This window comes from Haliotis cracherodii, unplaced genomic scaffold, assembly GCF_022045235.1.
Source record: "Haliotis cracherodii isolate W230 unplaced genomic scaffold, xgHalCrac1.p SCAF_15, whole genome shotgun sequence".
Taxonomy (NCBI): domain Eukaryota; kingdom Metazoa; phylum Mollusca; class Gastropoda; order Lepetellida; family Haliotidae; genus Haliotis; species Haliotis cracherodii.
This window is the reverse complement of record NW_027266270.1, coordinates 8,090,223-8,113,817: the sequence shown is the minus strand read 5'-3', so window position 1 is coordinate 8,113,817 and position 23,595 is coordinate 8,090,223. Positions and strand designations below refer to the sequence as shown.

The 23,595-nt window shown below is 39.1% G+C and overlaps 1 protein-coding gene and 1 pseudogene across 1 annotated transcript in view; both read left to right on the top strand.

The window, feature by feature from the left end:
• The window catches only part of LOC139462226 (sushi, von Willebrand factor type A, EGF and pentraxin domain-containing protein 1-like), a 104,845-nt gene that overhangs the window by 18,847 nt on the left and 62,403 nt on the right, over nt 1–23,595 (top strand). The gene's annotated exons all lie outside the window — the stretch shown is intronic.
• On the top strand, nt 4,430–5,330 carry LOC139462586 (uncharacterized; annotated as a pseudogene).

Here is a 23,595-nt window from a genome sequence, read left to right as displayed (position 1 = left end):
TTGTATTGTAGGTTATATTTAGATCGTGGGTAATATTTGATATTGTAAGTGCAGGTTGTTCGTGTGACCCAATATTTATGTTTTTAAATATGTGATTTAATTTATAATTTGTTTATATGTTAAATGTCTCTCATAACCCTGAATGGGTGTCCATGTTTTATCTTGTGGTGTAATGTATTTTTGTGACCATGGGTGAGACAAAAATAAACAATTTTTCTACTTCTTTTTTCTTCTATCTATGCTAAAGTTTAAAACGCCGGTTTCTACAGTTTCGCTGTCCTGGCTTATAACAATAGGGTCAATCAGAATAGCCGAGGTTTGTGTAATACGCGTGGGCTGTTTAATGAGATTACGTACACCTTTACTATAAGATAACTAACACACAATAACAAACTCTTTTGAGGCAGATATATTTGGAACCACATTATTTCATAATTGTGTAATCTAAATCTATTCTATGTTTAAGACTCAATGAATCACGAAAATAGACCGCAAGGCCACCCCCAAAACAATCTCTATCCCTTCTAACTTGGGAACAATAACTATCTATTAGTAGATCCGATGATTTTACAGATGCATCTAAATGTGTTTCAGTGAAACAAAGGAATTCAAATTCGGAAATATCTTCAGCGATTTTGTTAAATTTGTGTCTCAGGCTTCTGATGTTTAGATGAAATATTGTAAGATCATGTGCTAGAATGAACTGGACCGGGATTTAGTTCGACGTCTCCAGACACTATGAGTAGCAATACTAAGATTACAACCACGTTTGTTGGTTTACACGCTGCTTGAAATATACATAAATTCAGATACAATACTGAACAATTAATGGATATTAGCATCTGTTCTTGGGGACTTTGGAGACTATTAATAAGGAAAACACATGGAGGACCTTTATACGTTTTCCTGCTTTTAAGGTAATTAGGACTGCTTTTGCTATGAAACAAACCTATCGAAGCTCTGTATATCATTATATCGGTCATGATTTGAGTTTGGAAACATCGGAGACAAGAACTAAGAGCGGCGATAGGTTTACTGAGTCGATGGTTTCGCTACATTGCAGAAAACAGTGAAGTTTGTGGTAAGCGCAGGTACAGCAAGTGTTTCCTAAATGAGATGCGTGAGATAATAGGGGCAGTTGGTTGAATATAAAACCCCATGAGTAACGAAGGTGTGTACAAGTAGTTAACAAGTAAACAAACATATGTTCACACATTTTGAGACACAATGCTGTGTGCAGTGGATACTTTGTACAGTGAGACATATATTTATAATGCGAAGATATATGCATTCATACATGGAGGTTATCACTCGAGTGTGTTTGGGGATGGTAAATATCCTGCATTAGGAATAAACATTGTATTTAGCGAAATTTGGCGAGCTAAATACATAGTGTTTATTCCTAATACAGGATATTTACCATCCCCAAACTCACAAGCGTGATAACCTCTTTATCATATAATGTCATTCTCTAATTCTGTGCTTTAAAATCGCTTTCCCTCTCTCACAAACATTACCGAAACACTGCGAGTTTTCCTGGAATGCGCGCATTAATATTTATTACGTCACAGGGTAAGTGATGTGTCAGTCGGACAGTGACAGTAGCCAATATAGTTCCAACTGAAATCTGTTTCTTATACAGCGGCGAAGCAACTTATACGCAAAACAACAACTGTTTTTAATTGCCTTTCGTGGCAATCCATCGGTCTGTCCGCTAGAGTAACTGCCCTTTGTCAAATGGAAGCTACTCTAACTCTAGTCTATGAGGCGTCACGGCCACGGTCAGACGTTGTTGACAGTCGGTTTGTCCTTTCGTAACGTTAAGAAGTGTAGTCAGATGTACACACAGCGACAAAACGAAACAAGGTAACAGTTCAAACATATTTCGGCCGAATCCAACCATTTTGATATTGTGGAGAAGGTTTCAAGCCACAGAGGTCTACAAGCACAGATATGGCTACTGATCCCGCTTGGCTAGGCCTCGTGCCCTCGCTAAATTGTTTCGAAATTTATATCTCCAAAGTTGCCAAAACGTGCCTTAGCTACGTCAAAGTTAGACACTGATTTTCAGTATATTAGACTGTTCGTTTGATAATGATAGAAATTATCCCTGTAGTTTATCCAGATTCACGATGGTTAATTCTGACTCGATCGCCGAATGACGAGGGCGACGCCATGTTTGTTTATAAAAAGTAGTCCTACTTGACCTTTGATATTTGCATCTCTATCCGCATATGACCCTAACGGATATCGTTTTTATCCGTTGGCCTTATTCTGCCGAGAAACCTACCCATTGTATGATAAATTGAGAGATCTGTGCAAAGACCACGAGTTTCCATAAGACAAAGTTGACGAGATACATATGCATACAAATAAACAGCATATGTGCGTGTATATAGAAGTCATGGGAATGTCATTTCTGAGTCTCTGTTGTAACTGTTGGACACTGCCTGATCAAGTAAGGTATTTACTTGCTGATCAGGTTTTCAATGTCTTTTTCGTTTTCGATCTTAAACCGGCTGCTATTGTGCACTTTTGTAACAAACACTCTACCATCTAGAGTCCAGAATGAATGTATGTCCTTTGCCTTGACGTATTTTAGTAGTTTTCTCATGAGTCCGTGGCAATACTTTGTCAGGTCCTCAGTTATGAACATTGTTAACACATGATATCTATCTATTGTGGCCCGATTATCTGAAGCTTGTAAATTATAGTGACGCAGTCGTCCTACTTCATAGGACAAACATATTTAAACATAATTTTAACAGCAAAATGAGATAAAATTGCGCTTCAATTTTTCTGGTCAGACTGATCATGGGGTCAGTAAGTCCACAGCAAGGCTATTCCTTCCACCACACGTCTCTCATTGCCTTGACGGTTACATAACTTCCTGACCTCCATGTGATTATGTTTGTCTCTGAGCGGGACAGAGGCTGCTGTTACCATTTGGCCACAATCAGTGAATCATAGTCATTATAGTACAACGAGAAACAAAGGATCAGCAAGCGCTCATTATGTCAGCCCTATGTTTCATCATTTTTCCCCACAACTTGGAGTACATAACACAACCCTGATCAACCAAGTTATTTTACAGTAACCGTCTAGTGGAACCAGAATGTGTGTACATACTTGGGAGACAGAAGTGAACGTTCGCGTTTGGGGCTGTGATAATGTTCCTTCAATTTGAATTGACAATGTGAAAAAAACCCTGTTTGAGCATATACACGATTATTGATACCAAGAATGTGCCTGCCTAATTGACATAAATGACGACATGAACATGACATAAAACACAAAACGAGTATCCATGGCCATTGGGACTTTTGAACACCTGTCTGTAATAACCTATTCAGTTTGTCCTATTTATTGATAATGACGAATTTCACATCAACAATATGTTGAATCGCTTTACAAATCCTTATTATATTATACTGGCACTTTCAGACCCAAATAGATACAAAAGTGAGATTGTGTATTGAACTCCTGTAAACACTAATTACTTGAACGGGAAACATGATCTTTAGAGTAAATGCGCGAATGCATCTTGGTTTTCTAATACCTATACAGACTATACCGAAATCTAAGGCACAGAGATGATCTTTTCATATATACTATCAGATTAGACGTATCCTTGCAGATATAAGTCAACCATTACCACAAGATGGAATCCATCAAATAATCAATACAATCAGCGGGCATATGAACATATGTGCCGTGAATTTGCTATTTCAACATACATAGATTGGCGTCTGCATGGAGTTAATCATGGTCTTGGTATCCCATACAGTGGCACACGCTCTGTTCAAGAAGTCAGCAATAGTTCATTGGAAAGTGGTTGGCTTCGAAAGCACATTACTCTCTCGAGTAACGAGTGGAGAGAGGATCATATGAACTTTGAGGGTGGAGTTGTATTCGCCGTCCAACAGGTTGAGCCACCACAAGATGCTGAAAGTGCTTGGAATTCATTTTAAATAAATCAGAAGTTATTACTCACCCCGGTATTGAAAGACTTAATCTAATTTGTGAAAGCCAGTATCAGAGACCATATAATAATAATTTTATATGGTCTCTGCAAGTATGAAACAAATTTGTTCAAGTGGGAGGTTAGGCACCCTACCACAGTTCAGTTGATTTGCCTACCTTACACCAGTGTGTTGGTAATCGTAAACCGATCACGTGAAGCACGTGACTGCATCAAGCCTCTTTCTGCGTACACCAGCAAGCAGCCAAACGCGAATTTCATAGGCAACATATCATTTATCGTCTTAGTATAAATTTCTTGTCCGTACGTTTGGTGAGAAGAACGATGTCAGGTCGGACATCGAGGAAGCGGATGATCCAAGCACCCAGCGACTGGAGATCGTCGCGGAAATTGGCTCGAGTCAACAAATCAACGAATCGAAGTTCTCAGCCCGGCGATGCAGACACCATGGCGTCAACTACCGTCCCCCGGTCATCGCAGCCCGTCGACGAGAAGAATGGATCAGGCGATGTATTACCTCATGTTTTCAATAATGATGCACGGTCTCATGTAGTGATGGGCTAAGATACTCCAACTATCCCACTAGTACAGTCGGTAAATCACAACACACGCGTCCTCGCATCTGTTGCCATTGACAACGATACGCTTAACATGCCTAATGCTAATATTGCATGCAGTGGTGACAAAATGGTTCCTTTGTCAACTGACAATGTTGGTTCTTTCATCCCCCAACCAATTAGGGATAAAATACACAATGGGGAAAATGTAGATCTGGCTACCCTCATTAAGGGATTGGATAAGGAGCAAAGTATGGATAGCACTATCAGAGTAAACTCAATGGGTCAATTGGAAATGTTACGCCAGTCGAAGGACATACAGTAAGTGGAAGAGTGGACAACAGCCTTTATCATATTTGTCACCATTTACCTGGAGAAATTCTAGAAAGCCACCAGCGAATGCTTAAATATTTGCACACAATTAGATTGGCCTCCAGCAGGGGCCAGGGTTGGCAAAATTATGATAAGCAGTTTAGGTTGCGCATGAGTACATGTAGATCCACAGACAAGGCATGGGGCACAATCAACGCGGAATTGTGGATGCTATACATGAATGTCACTCCTCAACCTGTGAGCCACAGTTTCACCACTTTCAAGCAGCCTTCACAATCTCCAACTGCAAACACTTTAATAGTTGTTTTTTGCTGGGATTTCAATGACCCTGGAAAATTTTGTCGCAGGCAACATTGCCGTTTTCCTCATGTTTGTTATCAGTGTGGTGGGAGCCACCCATTCCCTTAGTGCCGATTAAACCAATCAGTCACAGGAAATCAACAAACCCCAGATGTTAATACATTTCAGTTTCGCAACAGAAACCTCCCAAAACGTGATAGCATTGGGCCACACACCTACCAAAGTAGATAAGCTATTAGCATTCCTGGAGTGCTACCCATTGTTAAGTGATGCCGGTGTTCTTCGTTGCGGTTTCACCGAAGGATTTCATTTACATTACTTAGGCCCCAGAGAGGCCAGTTTAGTTTGTAATAGCCTTAAATCAGCTCAAGATCCCAATATGGAACAAATCATACTTGGGGAAACTTTCCAATGAAGTACAATTAGGCCGAATGGCCGGTCCATATCATAACCCACCTTTACCAAACCTGAGGATCCCTCCTATTGGGATTGTTCCAAAGAAAGAAGAAGACGGGTACCGCATCATCCACAACTTATCGTATCCAGATGGTATGTCGGTAAATGATTTCATCAGCCCCAGCCTTTTGTTCTGTAACCTACTCATCCATTGATGCAATTTTGATGATTCAGCAGCTTGGCCCGGGGGCATACTTAGCAAAGGCCGACATCAAAAGCGCTTTCAGGTTATGCATGGTGCATCCTCATGATTTTCACTTACTAGGAATAAAATTCTTACATAGATATTATGTCGACAAAGCATTACCATTTGGGTGCAGTATAAGCTGCTCAATACTTGGAAACTTTTCCACTTTCATCCAGTGGAGAGTTCACACTAGTGGTGTAACGATACATCAATTTATCGATTGATTGCGATTGCTTGTCTCACGATAGTACACTATCGATTGCAACTTGAAACAATCGATACTATTGGCGATAGTTTGTCTAATTATCATTAGTTTTGATAGTTAATTTGTTTGGTAAATTTCTCCTATGATCATCTAACCTCTGTCGTGCTTTCGTTTGGATTGCACTACTTTGTCTGCTTGATTTAGTATTACGTCCCTTAGCTACTCGTCGCTAGTCAACATTGACAAGATAGTGGACGACACATGTCAGTTTTTGTCACCTTTGTTTCCTAATTGATATGTTGAATCGCATTTAGTCATTCAGTGAATGCACATGTGACAATTAAAGAGTTTGACAGTTTGTATAGTCAAATACTAGTCATTCAATCACATTCATTCACATTGGTGCTAAAACACTGCAGTAACCTAAGACTTTACCAGTTACATGAAGTGAAATTTTGTATTAAAATGTTTTTGAGAGGTTAATTTGAACTTCTGATATCTTGTTTTCTTTAAAAATAGTATCAGAAAGTTATAATTATTTTGATGGTGTCAGTCAAAATGCTGAAATATATGCTGCTAAAGCCTGCTATAATTGCAAGTGAAAACTATTGCAATAGTATCGCAATAGTAGGGCCACTATCGCAATAGTATCACAATAGTCAAAAATGCCTCAATAGTCACCCTTAGTTCAAACAAAGTTAAATTCTCAAGGTGAGTTGATGCATTACTTGGACGACCACCTATGAGGAGGATCTGGAAGAGATAAGTCTGAATGTCAGCTAGTCCTGTCAACATTATTAGCAACTTGCAACGAACTCGGAATCCCTATAGCCAGTCATAAAACAGTAACACCAACAACATTAATCAGCTTCCTTGGATTTCAGCTAGACACAGTAAGAATGGAGTTAACCATACTAGCAGACAAAATACAAGATGCTAAGGATAAACTCAGGTTTGTCATGTCATTCCCATCGGCAGGGCCTTCCTACGGAGATCCATTGATTCGATTTGTGGTATTAAGAAGCCCCATCATAAAGTTAGGGTTACAAGGAATATGAAAGATGATTTTCAGATTTGGCTTTCGTTCCTGGACAATCATAATGGAACGTCATTATTCCAGGATCAATGCTGCATTACCAATGAAGCATTACACCTCTACACAGACAGTGCATCAGGAGAGTCTTGTATATTATAGAAAATCTCCAACTAGAATCTGCCAGAGTAGTTACTGGGCTCCCAAAGTATACTTCGCACACACATCTGTATTATGAAACAGAATTGGAAACGTTAATAGCACGAAGGAGGAAACGTAAGCTATGTTTGTTCTTCAAAATACAAAGTAATATTGCCCCAACTTATCTTAAAGACATCTTACCCACCACTGTAGTTTCAAATGTATCATATGATTTAAGAAATTCAGACAATATTGAGATTCCATATACTAGATTAAAACACTCAACGTGTTCTTTTATTCCATCAACTGTAAGGTTATGGAACAATATTCCTGTAGCAGGTAGATATTTTACATCTACATCCCAATTCAAGATATACATACAAAAAAAGCAAGTCATTGCACCTCTATATTTTTCCTATGGTGTTAGAAAGTTGAATAGCGGGGATATAGTATTCACGACCGTCCGTACGTCCCACCTGTTTGTTGCCGCGATATCTCAAGAACTAAATGCTGGATTGTCTTCATATTTGGAACTATGGTGTATATACAGACTCCGCAGACACCAGTCGCTTTTGGTGACCTTGACCCCATTTTCAAGGTCACAGCAGGCAAATCTGCTTTTGGAGTTGGAAAACGGTGTTGCCGCGACATCTCAAGAACTAATCGCTGGATTGTCTTCATATTTGATACTATGGTGTATATACAGACACCAGTCGGTTTTGGTGACCTTGACCCCATTTTCAAGGTCACAGCAGGCAAATCTGCTTTTGGAGTTGGAAAACGGTGTTGCCCCAATATCTCAAGAACTAATCGCTGGATTGTATCGCTTCATATTTGGTACTATGGTATATATACAGGCGGGGGACATTTCGTCACTTTGTGACAAATACTTGTTATCATACTCGATTAAGATACATGAAGAGCCAGTTAAATTATGATTTATACAGAATAGAGATAAAATGTGATCCAATATGTCACTGTGGTAATCCATGTATGTGAAAACGCACATCATTATTTATTAAAGTGTCCATTGTACGTCCACCAAAGAAAAACTATGTTAATAATAATTCGGGACATTTTACCGAACGCCGTGAACAAAAATGTTAAATTAGATTTAAGTTTGATGTTAAACGGAAATGAATGTTTGTCCATTATCGAAAATCAACACATCTTTAAAGCAGTGCAAATGTTTATAAGTCATACAAAGAGATTTGGGTAACACTTTAATATACATATACTAGTCTCTCTCTTGTACATTTCTTGTTATCTTTACACTCATCTTCTTTTCTGTTTTCCTTGTATATGATTTACTGTACAAGCTTTGTAAATACCATGGAGAGGGAGTCCTAAGGTGGATAACTTGTTCCCAATCCATTTCAATCTGAATAAAATATGTTTAAATCAACTGTCATCTCTATTCCGGCCCATTTGGTCATGTGTATATTTCGGCCCATTTGGTCATGATGTGTATATTCCGGCCCATTTGATCATGATGTGTATATTCAGGCCCATTTGGTCATGATGTGTATATTCCGGCCCATTTGGTCATGATGCGTATGTTCCGGCCCATTTGGTCATGATTTGGTAGTTACTCCATAGCGTCAGGATGTGTACCCATCTAAACCTCGGACGCAAGCAATGTAACTGCATTGCTGTGTACTGTGTAACACTGCTTGTCGCCACTTCTGCCTGTATTGTTATGTAAGAAAGCTGCGCCTGTTTTTTGCCACTGAAGAAGCATCGTGTTATCTTTTGTATTCTTTCATTCACACTTAATGACTCAGTCAGAACTTATGTATGGGCTGTTGTTGGGGCTCAGGCGCAAACACGTACAAACATCATTGGTGGATTCGCAGCATTTGTTGCACAAAAGCAGTTTGCTGAAATGAAGAGGATGCTATTTCGTCATCTGTTGATCCACCTTCGGCCAACAACCCATATCAAGATGCTCTACAGTATGCTGGTGGTAAAGTAGACTATGTTTTTGGGACAGGTCTGTATATGACACCGAGTAACATGGAACTTAAGATTGTTCAAGTGGTAGGTTATAATAAAATTGTAATTATTACTGATAAACAAACACTAGGTGTCAATTCAGATATTAACACTGTCTTAATAACTCACCCAAGCACGGGTGAGACAGGAATAGTCAAACAAGAGCCATCTGCTGTAATTCAGCCAAACACAGAAGTAACATCTCAACCACGCTCAGTAATTGAACAAACACCACATATTGTTACTCAAAATCAACAACATATCGATGAGAAAACAACACTTAGAGTAGGTGGAATAGCGGCAGGTTTATTCATGATTTGGATAAAAAGTTTTGACTAAGCTAAGTAGAAGTCTCAGCGAATAAATTCTAGACTCAGGAGACAATACTTCTTAATATACCATGAAGTGCAGATGCAGCTTTCCCTGCAAGATTTCCTAGAGCTTCTCCTTAATGACTTTAAATTCTATTTATCTACTCTTTAACACCATCCTTGTCATTATTAAAAATTAGCAACGACAAATGAATAATAATTATATGTCCAGAGGAAAGGGAAAAGTGTAAAATCGAGAAATATGGAAAAATATTTCTCATGACATGAAACAATAGTGTAAATATGTGGCCATGCTGCGTTTAAGACACAATTCTTCTATAAATAATAAACTAATAATGAACGGTTTAGTAGAACTGTTTGTACTCGTCAGAACTAATGTCGGTTTAAAAATGCGAGTCAACTGAGGTACCATGCTGACAACAAGTCTTTTAGTAAGAGGGCGGTCGGGTAGCCTAGTGGTTAAAGCGTTCGCTCGTCACGCCGAAGACCCGGGTTCGATTCCCGACATGGGTACAATGTGTGAAGCCCATTTCTGGTGTCCCCCGCCGTAATATTGCTGGAATATTGCTAAAAGCGGCGTAAAACCATACTCACTCACTCACTCACTCACTCACTTTTAGTAAGAAGTGTTCCCGTTCTGCCCTCCAGACTGACGCTCTTTCCACGAGACCACGGCCCATTATACGAAATTTCAAGGGCAGATTTAGCATTGCCAAAAGTGTTTTACACCATTATAAGATTTGATGTTATCGCATATCATTATGACAATAGTGATAGCTTTTGTCTTTGTCTTCCTCCTCGTAAATAAAAATGATTTTATTACATATATTACCCTTCCAAGTGTTTGTCTATGGTAAGTTCATAATAGCAGTGAAAGGTACATGTTCCGTGAATCAATACTCTCAGTTATTGCGTTCCACATGTACATGTACACGCATGAACATAATCACAGAAACCACTTGAACATAATACTCTTCAGATTCAAATAAACTGTTTAGGTATCACTTTCAAATCTATTTTATTATATTATATATGAACTGCATCGTATTTTGCTCTGCTATCTGCTACAATAATGAAATGTTAAGGGTCGTGTCCAAACGTTATTACCACATTAATACACTTTAAAAAATATGTTGAGGTATAAAAGTGGTGCTTAAACTTATGTTTAGGTCTCAAAAGGAACAGAGAATTTGATTATTTTAACTGAACACTTTGTCATGTATGACTTATGCCGCGATCTCAACATCCTAAAGTCTCCACATGTTTTGAACATCGTTATTCAAACTTATGTTTGGTGTCATGGTGAAATTTAATCACAATGCAATTAAATCAAGCGTATCAGAAAAGAAATGTCGATCGTTTAGTGACACCATTAACGACTGTAAGTGATCAATCACATGTACTTACAAGATAATATCGTCCGACACAAACACAATTCGATATTAAATGTACTTGATTAACTGATTCTTGTATCATTTTGCTTTGCTAATTAAATCTGAATTGTTTTCATTCTAAACAATTCCGAAACAAGCTTAGGATACAAACATATTGAGTCATTAAAACCCGTTTAACTTATGGGGCAAGGATTAAACACTATTTACAACGTTGTTACCAATTAGACGTCTCCTAGGGAAAGGAAGTGCCCACTACTAATAGAAAGACAGAGATCATTAGATTACTTTATGCTATTTGAATATCCCAATATTTTCAAAAGTCATTTCACAGACATTGAAAAATAATCATCGTTATTCCAATACAAAACATACATGCAATGAAGGATACTAGAAAAAACGTTTTCTGTTGTGAGCGAAGACTCAACACGAATGCCAAATTATATGGAACTTTAACTTGAATGATAAAGGAAAACATTACGCATAAAACATTTACATGTATAAAAAATTATTATAAACACATTCGCCTACATTCTGTGAGAGAGTATTCTTATTTGTACAGATCTGAGTTTGAAGGTGAATAAGGTAAGACTGTTGCATGCTAGTAAGTGTGACCTAGAGGATTAAATTGAAACAACACTTGTAATATTGTTACTGTGAAATACCATGTTACAAATTCACTTATAAGGACATATCCCTCTTTTAAGAATGTATGTAGTCCCCCCGAATAGTACCATACGTGTGTTGATTTAAGATTTGTGCATGTTGTCAGAATGATTAAAAAGCTGTAATTCTGTACAAACTCCAGAAAAGTCATAGAATGAAACTTTAGGCTTGGTTTAGTATTCAAATAAATTTATTCTGAATATCTACCATCCTCAAAATAGCTTGCATATTATTGTATCGTTCACGGCAACAATTCCAGAAGATGGTGAAAGACTATATATTTCCTTTGTAAACACAGACTAGATCTAAAACAAACTATTTGTCCACCGAAAATGAAAATTCATAACCTCGAATTTACTCAGGAATTGACTTTTAAATATTCATAACACAACACTATATAATCATTAGATTATATAAAGCTTCAACACATAACCGGCATGCATATAAACGTGTGAGGGAGTTAACCCACATGTTTAAGCATGTTTATAGTTTCAGTTAATCGTTTATAGTATCAGTTAAAAAAATAAAGATATGTCATTCCGCTTGAGTGGCCAGTCCCTGGTGTTTTTTTGGTTTGACATGCCCTTTCTGCTTGAGAAATCAGGACTACGCTTAATATCTTCTACAAGGGGTACAGCTACATGTAAGAATCTACGAGGGGTGTTCATTAAAGAATTCCCCTGACCCACTTCCGATGGACCTAGTGGAAAGAAACTTGGCATAGGTATTAGTCTTTCTCCACATAGGAACCACCAAGAGTTTACACACTTCTCCCATCGTTTTATGCAACTATGGAGACCTCGCTTGTAAAAGCCCTCATTTTGCGTCTCAAACCAGGACTTCAGAAATCAGTGTTTCATCATCTCTGAAACGTTTTTCCTTCAAAAATGACTGTATGGTTGGAAAGAGGTGGAGGTCAGATGGTGCAAGGTCAGGAGAGTAAGGAGGATGTGAAAGGATTTCATAGCCACAGGACCGCGCTTCTGTCTGGGCAACATGAGAGTTGTGTACTGGAGTATTGTCTTGCAGGAGACGATCACCCTTGGTCAGCATGCCACGCCTCTTAAGCTTGATAGCGTCCCGCAATTTACGCAGCAGTGAAGCATAATAAGGTCCTGTAATTGTTGTACCCTTTGCCAAGAAATCCATCATCACTACTTCGTGCTGGTCCCCAAACACCTTGAGCATGACCTTGCCTGCAGAGGGTTGGACACGTGCCTTCTTTGGAGGTGGTGACTCCACATGTTTCTATTGCAATCGACTGAACTTTAGTCTCAGGATGATAGTGATGGACCCATGTTTCATCCTGTGTGATCAGTCTGTCAAAAAAGTTTGCCTGTTTATTTTGGCACAGGTCCAAAAGATCCCTTAAGCAATTTACTCGTTCCTGCTTTTGGAAAGGTGTGAGCAACTTGGGAATTCATCGTGCAGACACCTTATGCATGTTCAAATTGTCATGGATGATATTTTCCACAGACCCTACACTGATCTTGACATCTTGTGCTAACTGGCGAACAGTTATACAGCTATAATCTTTTATGAACACCCCTCGTACGTTTTGACACTTTCACATTCACACATTGAGCATGGGAGTTCAAACAAGTGCTTCAGATAAAAGAACGTTTATGATATATATACAATTATATGTACTTAACATTTGTTGATGTGCACTCATGTCCTCCATTACTTAGTATCATAAGCAGCATGTAGTTGTCATATTATAATTATCCTCACAGACAATATGCACTTATGGTAAGGGGATGTGATGTCAAACCATTGGGAAGACTACAATAGACGTCATGTTTGGCTTATTCATCCTTTTTTTAAACAAATGATATTTCATCTTTACCTGGTTATAAAATTACATAAACTCTGTATTTTCTACCAAAAATACCCCTAAAAAGGTATTCGAATAATTAAAATTGTGGCATAGATCGACATCTGACACCAAAACAAGTATTGTTGATAAATAGTGTTCTTTCATAACATACATGTAAGAACAAAGAACTAAAGTTTTAAAAACACTGGTCATGGTTCGTTGCACCAGAGACTGTAACTTATCCCAGTGAGCGGACAGGTCTTGTCATATCACGGTCTCATTATAAATTATGGTAAATAAGACAATGTTATAAGAGACAACACAACCATTTTAGTGGGCACTAAATGGATAAAAGAAGAAAAACATTTCCTTTGTTCTTAGATAGTTTATCAATTAGTCGTAAGTGTGAATTGTACTGTGGGCATCATGACCTTTCTACGAATATAGTGCCTGTCTGTTTGCTATGAATACACATTAATATATGACTCACTAACTACTACTACTCAACAATGTAATTGTAGTTGTCTATGTGATTTTTTGCTACCAATATATGCTTACTAACTTGATAGGTATGTAGTTACAATAACATGTTATGTAAGGTATCAGTATATATGTATGGAATCTTTTTTGATAAGGAGAATAGAAGTTGATCGACGTTGTAAATATAATGATTTTAACGCCTTCTTTTGTATTCATGTGGGGCAGTCCGGTAGCCTAGTGGTTAAAGCGTTCGCTCGTCACGCCGAAAAGCTGGGTTTGATTCCTGACATGGGTACAATGTGTGAAGCCCATTTCTGGTGTCCCTCAACGTGATATTTCTGGAATATTGCTAAAAGCGGCGTAAAACCATACTCACTCACTCGCTATTCATGTACAACGCGTCTGTTAAAATAATATGTATGGTCGTTTATATACAGAATTTCTCTTTTACAATTCGTTGTCGGAGGTGACAAGATCAAAGTGGGAGCTTGCAGTAAGTACATTGTTTTGGTTCCCTAAAGTAGATATCTTCAAAAAGCACTATGCACTATGTACTATGGGGAACAGCGTAATATCAAAAGGGGGCGGGTTGTTTTTCTTTCAAATGCTTTCTCTTTCATGTTTTATTTCCTGAATGATGAAAATACTTCTCCTGCCTTTTGATTTTCATAGAAGTTAGATCAACAGTTACACATGTTGAATGCAGTCTAGCGTTGTCGTTTTGAAGGATAACTTGATGGAAACAACATGCGGCTGAAGAGTTTCACCACAATAGCCTTGGGTCGTTCACTTACCTGGCACTAGGTATATTCTACCAGTGTGAGAGAAATTTGCCTAAATTATTTTGCTGCCAAAGCCAAATCTGTCGATCTGCCGATGTCGGTGCACCCTAGCTTACCCATATTCTCAGTGCGTCATGACTCGCTTACCCAAATGACGCTGAACAATGTTCCATCGCTGTTTGGGGCATATACTACTTGCAGCTCAGTTGACGTCAAAACAACACTTTTGTCTGACAGGCCGTCGAGCTCTAAGACCTATGTTACGAAGGCGTTTAGACGCAGTCTCGTCAGATATCTTTCGCAATTTGAGAATTGCAAATAACGTAGCTGTATGAGGCGGAGCTTCAAAGCCATTATAACAAGGGGACGGCTCGACCTGGGTCAGTCAATTGACGTGCCATGCTTTTAGTATCGATACCAGAGGAATTGATGGTGTCTTGGCACACATTTCAATATCATGGCTACAACTTACTGTAAGTCTTCTGTTTCCAATCGACCTACGAGGTTGTTCCGTTGAGCTTCAGTGAGACGTGGCACGATGTCACAGGTAAAACCAGGCTACCAGTCAAAACCACCCCACCATGAACGTGCATTGATCCTATTACCATTCTTACTTTTGCAATATGCACGTGGTCGTTGTTGTGCTTTGAACGATTCAAACAATGACAATTTGATTTTTATCCCCCGCCACGAAGTAGAAGGGGGATATAGGAATGGGTACCGTCCGTCCGTCCTTCCGTCCAGCCGTCCTTCCGTCCGTCCGTCACATTTCGTTTCCGGAGCAGATTTTGAAAACCGTACCATATTTCTTCACCAAACTTGGCACATAGATAGATCTAGTGGTGAACTGGTGCCTTTTGATAGTTTGGGATTTTTAAAAAAGTTATTTTTTGAGTTTTCATGGCAACGACTTTGATTTAGACTAAAAATGGCAGTAGTCCTCGTTTCCGGAGCAGATCTTGAAAACCGTACCATATTTCTTAACAATACTTGGCACATAGATAGGTCTAGTGGTAAACTGGTGCCTTTTGATAGTTTGGGATTTAATTTTTTTAATGTTTTTGAGTTTCCATGGCAACGACTTTGATTTAGACTGAAAATGGCAGTAGTCCTCGTTTCCAGAGCAGATCTTGAAAACCGTACCATATTTCTTCGTCATACTTGGCACATAGCTAAGTCTAGTGGTGAACTGAGCTGGTGCCTTTTGAAAGTTTGGCATGTTTGAAAGCAATGTTTTTCGAGTTTCCATGGCAACGACGTTGATTTCATATATCATCCATTTGATACGCTGTGTTCATTGAAATTCCTGCATTCTGATCAGCTAAATTAGTCACTTGTTATTGCATTCCTTTCCCAATGAATGTAAAAACTTAAGCCACGCTCACCGAGGCGCACTACTTTTATTACTGCGGAATGTCGGGGAATCCCAATATTAACGTCGAGGGAATTCCCTTTCTGCTTACGTGTATCGTCATGCACAGGACCTTTAGCTACTTTTATGCATATTTATTGTCCAAACTACCCTTTGAAACCGAAGGCCGAGAAGTAATGAAACAGCAAACATGCAGGCTCGCTCGCCTGTTTTTGTCCCCACTCGCTTCGGTTCCACAACTTTCATGTCTTCAGGTTTCATTTCTAACTAGCATTTTTCCAACTGTGTTTTCCAGTTTTCAGGGAACATACTTTTTCTTTTGAGTAATTGAGTGATTATTGTTTAACGCCACATCAACAATCGTCTAGCTATTCCCGTGGATTGTTCCCAAGAATTATGGCTCACATTTTTACCGTACTGTTATTTTGCAGACCATATATGTCATTGGAAACAGCCGCCTTCGCCCGGAAATATTTCTTCCGGTTCGATACAGTCTGACTGTTGCAGTTCTTCTCGTCTCTCGCCTTGATTGACAGGTCCAATGAACATTGTTTTGATCCTACTGTCCGTTTATTGGCTACTGATCGTATAGGCGTGTCAAGTTATATGCATAAATTAAATGATCGACTGATTCATGTAACGCCACAGTATGTATTCATACACCTGGAAAGTTTTTCAGTCTCGTCATGTTTGTCTGTTTTGATATATACAACTGTTTTTGATTAAACTATTGTAGATAAAACATGTTCTACGTTGTCTAATTTACTTATGAACATTGACTGTGTATTTCTTTTCGGTTCATTGAGGTATGAATCGAAAAAACAATATGCAATATATACCAATATCCCCCTTTACCAACATTTACAAAGCAACACAGTGCTCAACTTAAAACTCTTCATTTTGCACATATACAATAATTATATACGAATACATAACAATTATCTCCCTTTACTTATATATATAAAGAAAAACAATTTTGGATACACCACATATACAAACTTGTATATTTGTGTATATCTCATCATTCCAAACTTGTATATGCTTTGGATATATCATCTTTCCAAAGCATATACAAGCTTGAATATATGGAATTTTTTTGCAGTGTATTATCTCATGGTTTCAAGTTATTATCTCCTGGCCTCAGGGTATTATCTCGTGGCTTCGAAGACGAACCTCATAGTCTGTATGTATTGTCGCCTCCTGGTATTATTTAGTGGCTTCCAGGTATCGTCTCGTGGCCTCCAGGTCTTATCTCATGGTGTGCATGTATTATCTAGCGGCCTCCAGTTATTATCTTGTGGCCTCAATGTTTTATATCATGGTCGGCGTGTATTATCTGGTGGCCCCCAGTTATAATCTAGTGGTCTACTGGTATTATCTCGTGGCCTCTAGGTGTCACCTCATGGTCTGCATGTTTTGTCGCCTCCAGGTATTATCTAGTGGCCTCCACGTATTATCTTGTGACCTCGAGGTCTGACCTTATGGTCTGCATATATTGTCGCCTCCAGGTAATATTTTGTGGGCTTAGGTTTTATCTCATGGTCTGCTTGTATTATCTGGTGGCCCAGGTATTATCATTGCCTCGAGGTGTTATCTGATAATTTGATTGTATTATCTCGTGTCCTCGAGGTCTATCTCCTTGCTTCGTGGTTTTATCTCATGGTCTGCTTGTATTGTATAGTGGCCTCAAGGTATTATCTTATGGCCTCAAGGTGTAACCTCATGGTCTGTTTGTATTATCTCGTGGCCTCGAGGTTTAACCTCATGGTCTGCATGTATTGTCTAGTGGCCTCCAGGTATTTTCTCGTTGCCTCAAGGTGTAAACTCATGGTATGCATGTATTACCTATTGGCATCCAGGTATTTTGTCATGGTCTCCAGGTTTTATCTCATGGTCTTCGGGTATTATCTAGTAGCCTCCAGGTAGTATCGCGCGGCCTCCAAGTTTTAGCCCGTGGCCTCAAGGTGTAACCTCATGGTCTGCATGTATTGTCCAGTGGCCTCCAGATATTATCTTGTGGCCTCCAGGTGTTATCTCATGGTCTGTTTGTATTATCTAGTGGCCTTCAGGTATTATCTCGTGGCCTCGAAGTGTAATCCCATTGTCTGCATGTATTGTCAAGTGGCCTCTAGGTATTATTGCATGGCCTCAAGGTGTCACTTCATTTTCTGCATGTATTATCTAGTGGCCTCCAGGTATTATCTAGTGGCCTCCATCTGTTATCTCATGGTCTGCTTGTATTATCTAGTGGCCTTCAGGTATCATCTCGTGGCCTCGAGATGTAATCTCATGGTCTGCATATATTGTTAAAGGGTATCCAGGTATTATCCCATGGCCTCAAGGTGTAACTTCATTGTCTGCATGATTTATCTAGTGGCCTCAATGTATCATCTCGTGTCCTCGAGGTCTTATCTCAATGTCTGCTTGAATTATCTAGTTGCCTCCAGGTATTACATTGTGGCCTCGAGGTGTAACCTTATGGTCTGCATGTATTGTTTGGAGGCTTCGAGCTATTATCTCGTGTCCTCCAGGTGTTATCTCATGGTCTGCATTTATTGTCTATTGGCCTCCAGGTTTAATCCCGTGGCCTCCGGGTATTATCTCGTGGTCTGCTTGTATTATCTAGTTGCATCCAGGTTTTAGCTCGTGGCCTCGAGGTGTAACCTCATGGTCTGCATGTATTGTCAAGTTGCCTCCAAGTATTATCTCGTGGCCTCCAGGTATTATCTCATGGCTTCGAGGTGTACTTTCATGGTCTGCGTGTATTGTCTAGTGGCCTCCAGGTATTAGTATTATGTCGTGGCCTCCAGGTTTTGTCTCATAGTCTGCAGTGGCCTCCAGTTATTATTTCGTGGTCTTTTGGTCCAGGTTTTATCTCATGGTTTTATTTCATGGTCTGCGGGGATTTTCTAGAGGCGTTAAGGTAACTTCTAGTGGCTTCCGGGTCGTATCTCATGGTTGACATGTATTATCTAGCGTCCTCCAGTAATTATCGCGTGGCATCCGGGTATCATCTCTTGACCTGGCGGTATTATCTGGGAAGTATATGTATTACATAATGGCATGCAGGTATTATCTCGTGATCTGCGAGTTATGTCTCCCTATGTACCACATTGATGTGTATGTAACATTTTAAAACCTCAGCCTATCTACTATGAATTTGAGTGCCTGCACGGCCTAGTAGACAGAGTGTCCGGAGGGCAGAAGTTCGAGGGTCCTAACTGGTACTTTTTGAAAACACAATTTCTTTTTAGAAAGTGGTCTAATTTAATAAATGCTATTTTGGGGGATAACACTTTCTTAGCAAAATACAAAATCTAATACCTCGAGTAAGGAATCTCTGGGAAAAGCAGAGTCGAGTGTACGATTCAGACTATCATGAGCACGTGCTTATAAATTACTATAAAAAAGTAGTTTTTTAGTTTTGAAGTTTTTAGAACATATTCTGAACCAAATTAAAAACTTCACAATCCTAAGATGTTCACATTTTGACCAGTTATCATTGTGGGCCCTTATTGTGTATTTAAACAGTAATAATGTTTTTAATTTGAAGTTTACACGATATACGGCTTTTCCATTGGACGAGAGGTCGGTCACATGACCGCGAAATTGACGTTCATAAGTGTATACAATACCGTGTGCGAAATACGCTGTAGTCGGAAAGTGCACGTTAAATCTTCTATATCAGTCAGTCAGTCAGACAATTTGATGTTCATACGTTTTTCACGAGAGCGTGTTCTTGAAATGACGCAAACACTGACGGACTACTTCCACATTCCTGGGGAAACCCCTGGGAATTCCCTAGCGCGAAAACATGCATAAGCGTTCTTTCTGATCATTTAGAACCTTTATTCTTGATCTCAGCCTTTCAGTATATATTGAGAAATGTCAGAGAGCGTGACTGCACGATTGTTCACGAATATCCTCGCTACGGCCCATCCTAATGAACAAACGAAGAAATGCACATCTAAACTATTGTAGTATCGACTCGATCCGTGCCTAGGCTGACATTGACCGTCTCCATCAATCTATGAATTTACCCTTGTGTCTGTTTGACGCATCTTTCTTCACCTTTCAATGATCGGCCATTTGATCAATGATGACTAACACATGTAACCGCCACAGGTTCATTAACAACTTCGGCAATCTCTCCCGTTTATCTTGTCGGCCGTTTTGACGTCTTGTACTTGAGGTAAATGTATTACGACGCGCTGTCATTGTGACTGACTTACTGGGGAGTAGTATAGGTAATGGGGGTTCAGGCTCACTTCCACTGGAGCTGGATTCATATACCTATACTGCTACTACAGGTAGCATTTTTTATGCGTAAATGACTATGCGATTCAACGATAGTCATGAGATTAAGTTAAATTGACCACCACCTATGATATAATTTTTATAGGTAATGATGGTTCTGGACCACTTCCACTGGAGCTGGATTCATATACCTATACTGCTACTACAGATGGATTTTTTTATGCCAAAATGATTATGCGATTTAACGATAGTCATGAGTTGTATTAAACGAAACATCAATATTAATTAATAATGAATAAAATTTACTATAGCCCACGAGGATATTGGAAAGGTGTAAGAGCAATAAAATAATTAGCCACCGCGGCTAAGGTATCTAAAGATGTGGCCAAGGATTGGTTAAAGAAACAAGCGTTGTGGCAAATATATTTACCGGCACCGCGTTATATACCGATGAAGAAGTTTGATATTTTTACAACGTATGAAGTTCATCAGGCTGACCTCTTGTTTCTTCCTCACGATAAGGTAAAACGCAAAATGTATAAATACGCTTTAACAGTAGTGGATGTGGCTAGTCGATACAAAGAGGCTGAGCCATTAACCTCGAAAGATTCAACAGAAGTAGCTAATGCACTGAGTCGCATATATAAACGCGGACCGCTAAAATGGCCTAAGCTATTTCAAGTAGATCCCGGTCGAGAGTTTATGGGATCGGTAACTAAACTTTTAACAAAGAACGATGTCAAAATCGTCCGTGGTGAAAGAGAGGCCCACCGCAGTCAAGCCATTGTCGAAAGATTTAACAGGACTCTAGCGGAACGTTTGTTTGGCTATCAGTATGGGATCGAAATGAAATCCGAGCGATTGAGATCAACCGAATGGGTGACACGATTATCAGCCATTGTATCAGCGCTGAATAATGAAGTAACGAGATTAATAGGGAAGAAACCATCCGATGCGATTAAAATGAAATCCGTGACTTCCGAATCTTCAGCACCGAGGAGAGGCAAAGAACAAAAACTTCCGGAGAGAGTAAGGGTAAGATATTTATACCAGCCCGGTGAACTCGAAGGAGGCCTACGTCGCGCAACCGATCCCATATGGTCCCTTAAGACGTATAACATTAGTCGATTGGTTACAAAAGAAGGAGAGCCTATTCTTTATTATCTTCAAGATGGACCGGGTAGGGGAATTGTACGAGAAGAATTGTTCATAGTTCCGTACGGTACGGTATTACCACCATAACCATAAGCATAGGTAGTTACACCATCATTATCAATCCATCTCTTTGTATCTAAGGGGGATAATGATGTCTTGTTCATTCTTAATCCATATATCCTATGATCGTAACTTCTTAAAGAGTTCATCTCGTGTTTGAACGTTCTACCGTTGAATAATGATTCTTTATACTGTTCGTGTTTGATATGCTTATTTACAACATACTTTTTAACACCCTTGGCTTTTCTTATCTCCCCATTATCGGACTTCTTTATAGAATACATCTTAGGTCTTAATCCTACATACTCCGCTATAGGAGTCCCAGCACATTCATCCTTCATCTTACCTAACACCTTTTTATTTACTACGCTGTGCAGTGGATTATCTTTTGGGTAATCGCTCGTGTCGTACATATCTATTTTTTCTGCCATATCTTTATACACATCCTCGGTTTGTATTTCCATCAACAAAGAATCTGTATCGGTATATAGCACCTCGCATCTATCGCCGTATTGCTTCTTAAGTTCGTTGTAATAAAAGTCATACATTAAGTGTTTTGACAAGTCGAGAATACTCATACCGACGTACACCGGTCTGTTGAATTTTATATTACTTTTCTGCATATGCAACGCGGCTAAGTCGTTATCGAATATCTTGCTTCTGTTAAAAGCTGGACTGGCTATGAGTTTTCTGAGTCTTTCTTCCTCATTAGATCTGACTAATTTAACATCAACACGCTTCCTTAGATTCTCCATAGTTTTACCGAATACCGAGTTATTCATGAGCTTATACAGATTCTTTTCGAAATCACTGGTGGCTATCTTTCTTAAATCTGTGTTCAGCCTTATATAGGGCTCCATCCAAGGGCTTTGATCAAACTTTAGAACTCTGTGTATTTTCTTTAGTTTCATACCTAACGATAGATACAACTGGAGATTTCTGTAGTGAACTATATATTTTGTCTTATCCATCAAATTTGGTACGAGTTTTTCTACGTTAGCTAACCTGTTATTACCCATCAATGAACGTTGATATTCCGACATCCAGTCTTTATTAACCATTAATCTTTCGGGAGCTAGCGGATAACTGTTATGGTCTTTATGTAACGAACTCGGATATTCCAAGTCAACTTCTAGTATGTACCTTTTATTCTCATCATTATTATTATTGATATCATTCACATTGACCCATTCAAAACCACCCGTGGGTAAAGGTTGACTCATAGCCCATCCGTACAAATTGTTAGCGTCGAGATATAATATGTGCGTGTCGGGTTTACTCGGATCGTATCCTTCCACTAATTTATTATTAGCCTTGGAATACCTTTTCGCTGCCATCGATATACCCCCTCTTAATCCTTTCTCAATAAACAAGTGCATATCGTAATCTGTGAGTAATTTTAGTTCTACGCCGGTCTTCTTCAACAATGCATCCCACGATAGTCCCGGACTGGAATAGTACCATGCCGGGTCCAAGCCGTATTGTTTTAAACACGTCTTTCTAAATATCTCGAATATATCGGCGAGTAACAGTACATCGGTTTTTAAGTACAGATCGTGATAATCACCTAAATTCTTACAACCTAATTTATCCCAGGCCGTCAGAGCGTGTTCATAATCGGCATCTGTTATTCTAGATTCCGTTAAGTTACTATAGAATGATTCGAGGGGTGGTAATTCAGTTTCTTCGAATCTAGACCAATCATCCATATATTCGTAAGGATATACGCCTTTTCTCAGCAACAAATGACGAGTTATCTGATCGGTATATTGATTTGTTATCGCGAAGTCATCGGGATTGTTCGCTTTAGCTAAATTGTCCAGGGAAGATAACAGAAACTGTACGGAGTCTATGAATCTAAGCCCATTACTTTGCTTTATTCTAGATTTCCCATCCTTGTCCCTATAATGTATAGGTTTAGTCAACGAGAACGATATGTATTTTTCCATATTGTTAGGAATGCACGTTAAGCCGCCGTCGGTCTTTGAGATAGCTTGCATAATGAGATTTGAATCGTATCCTCTAAGGTTATGAAACACAACGGGGATGGGTATTGTTTGAGCATTCATTTTTAGTTTCAAGTTACACTCGT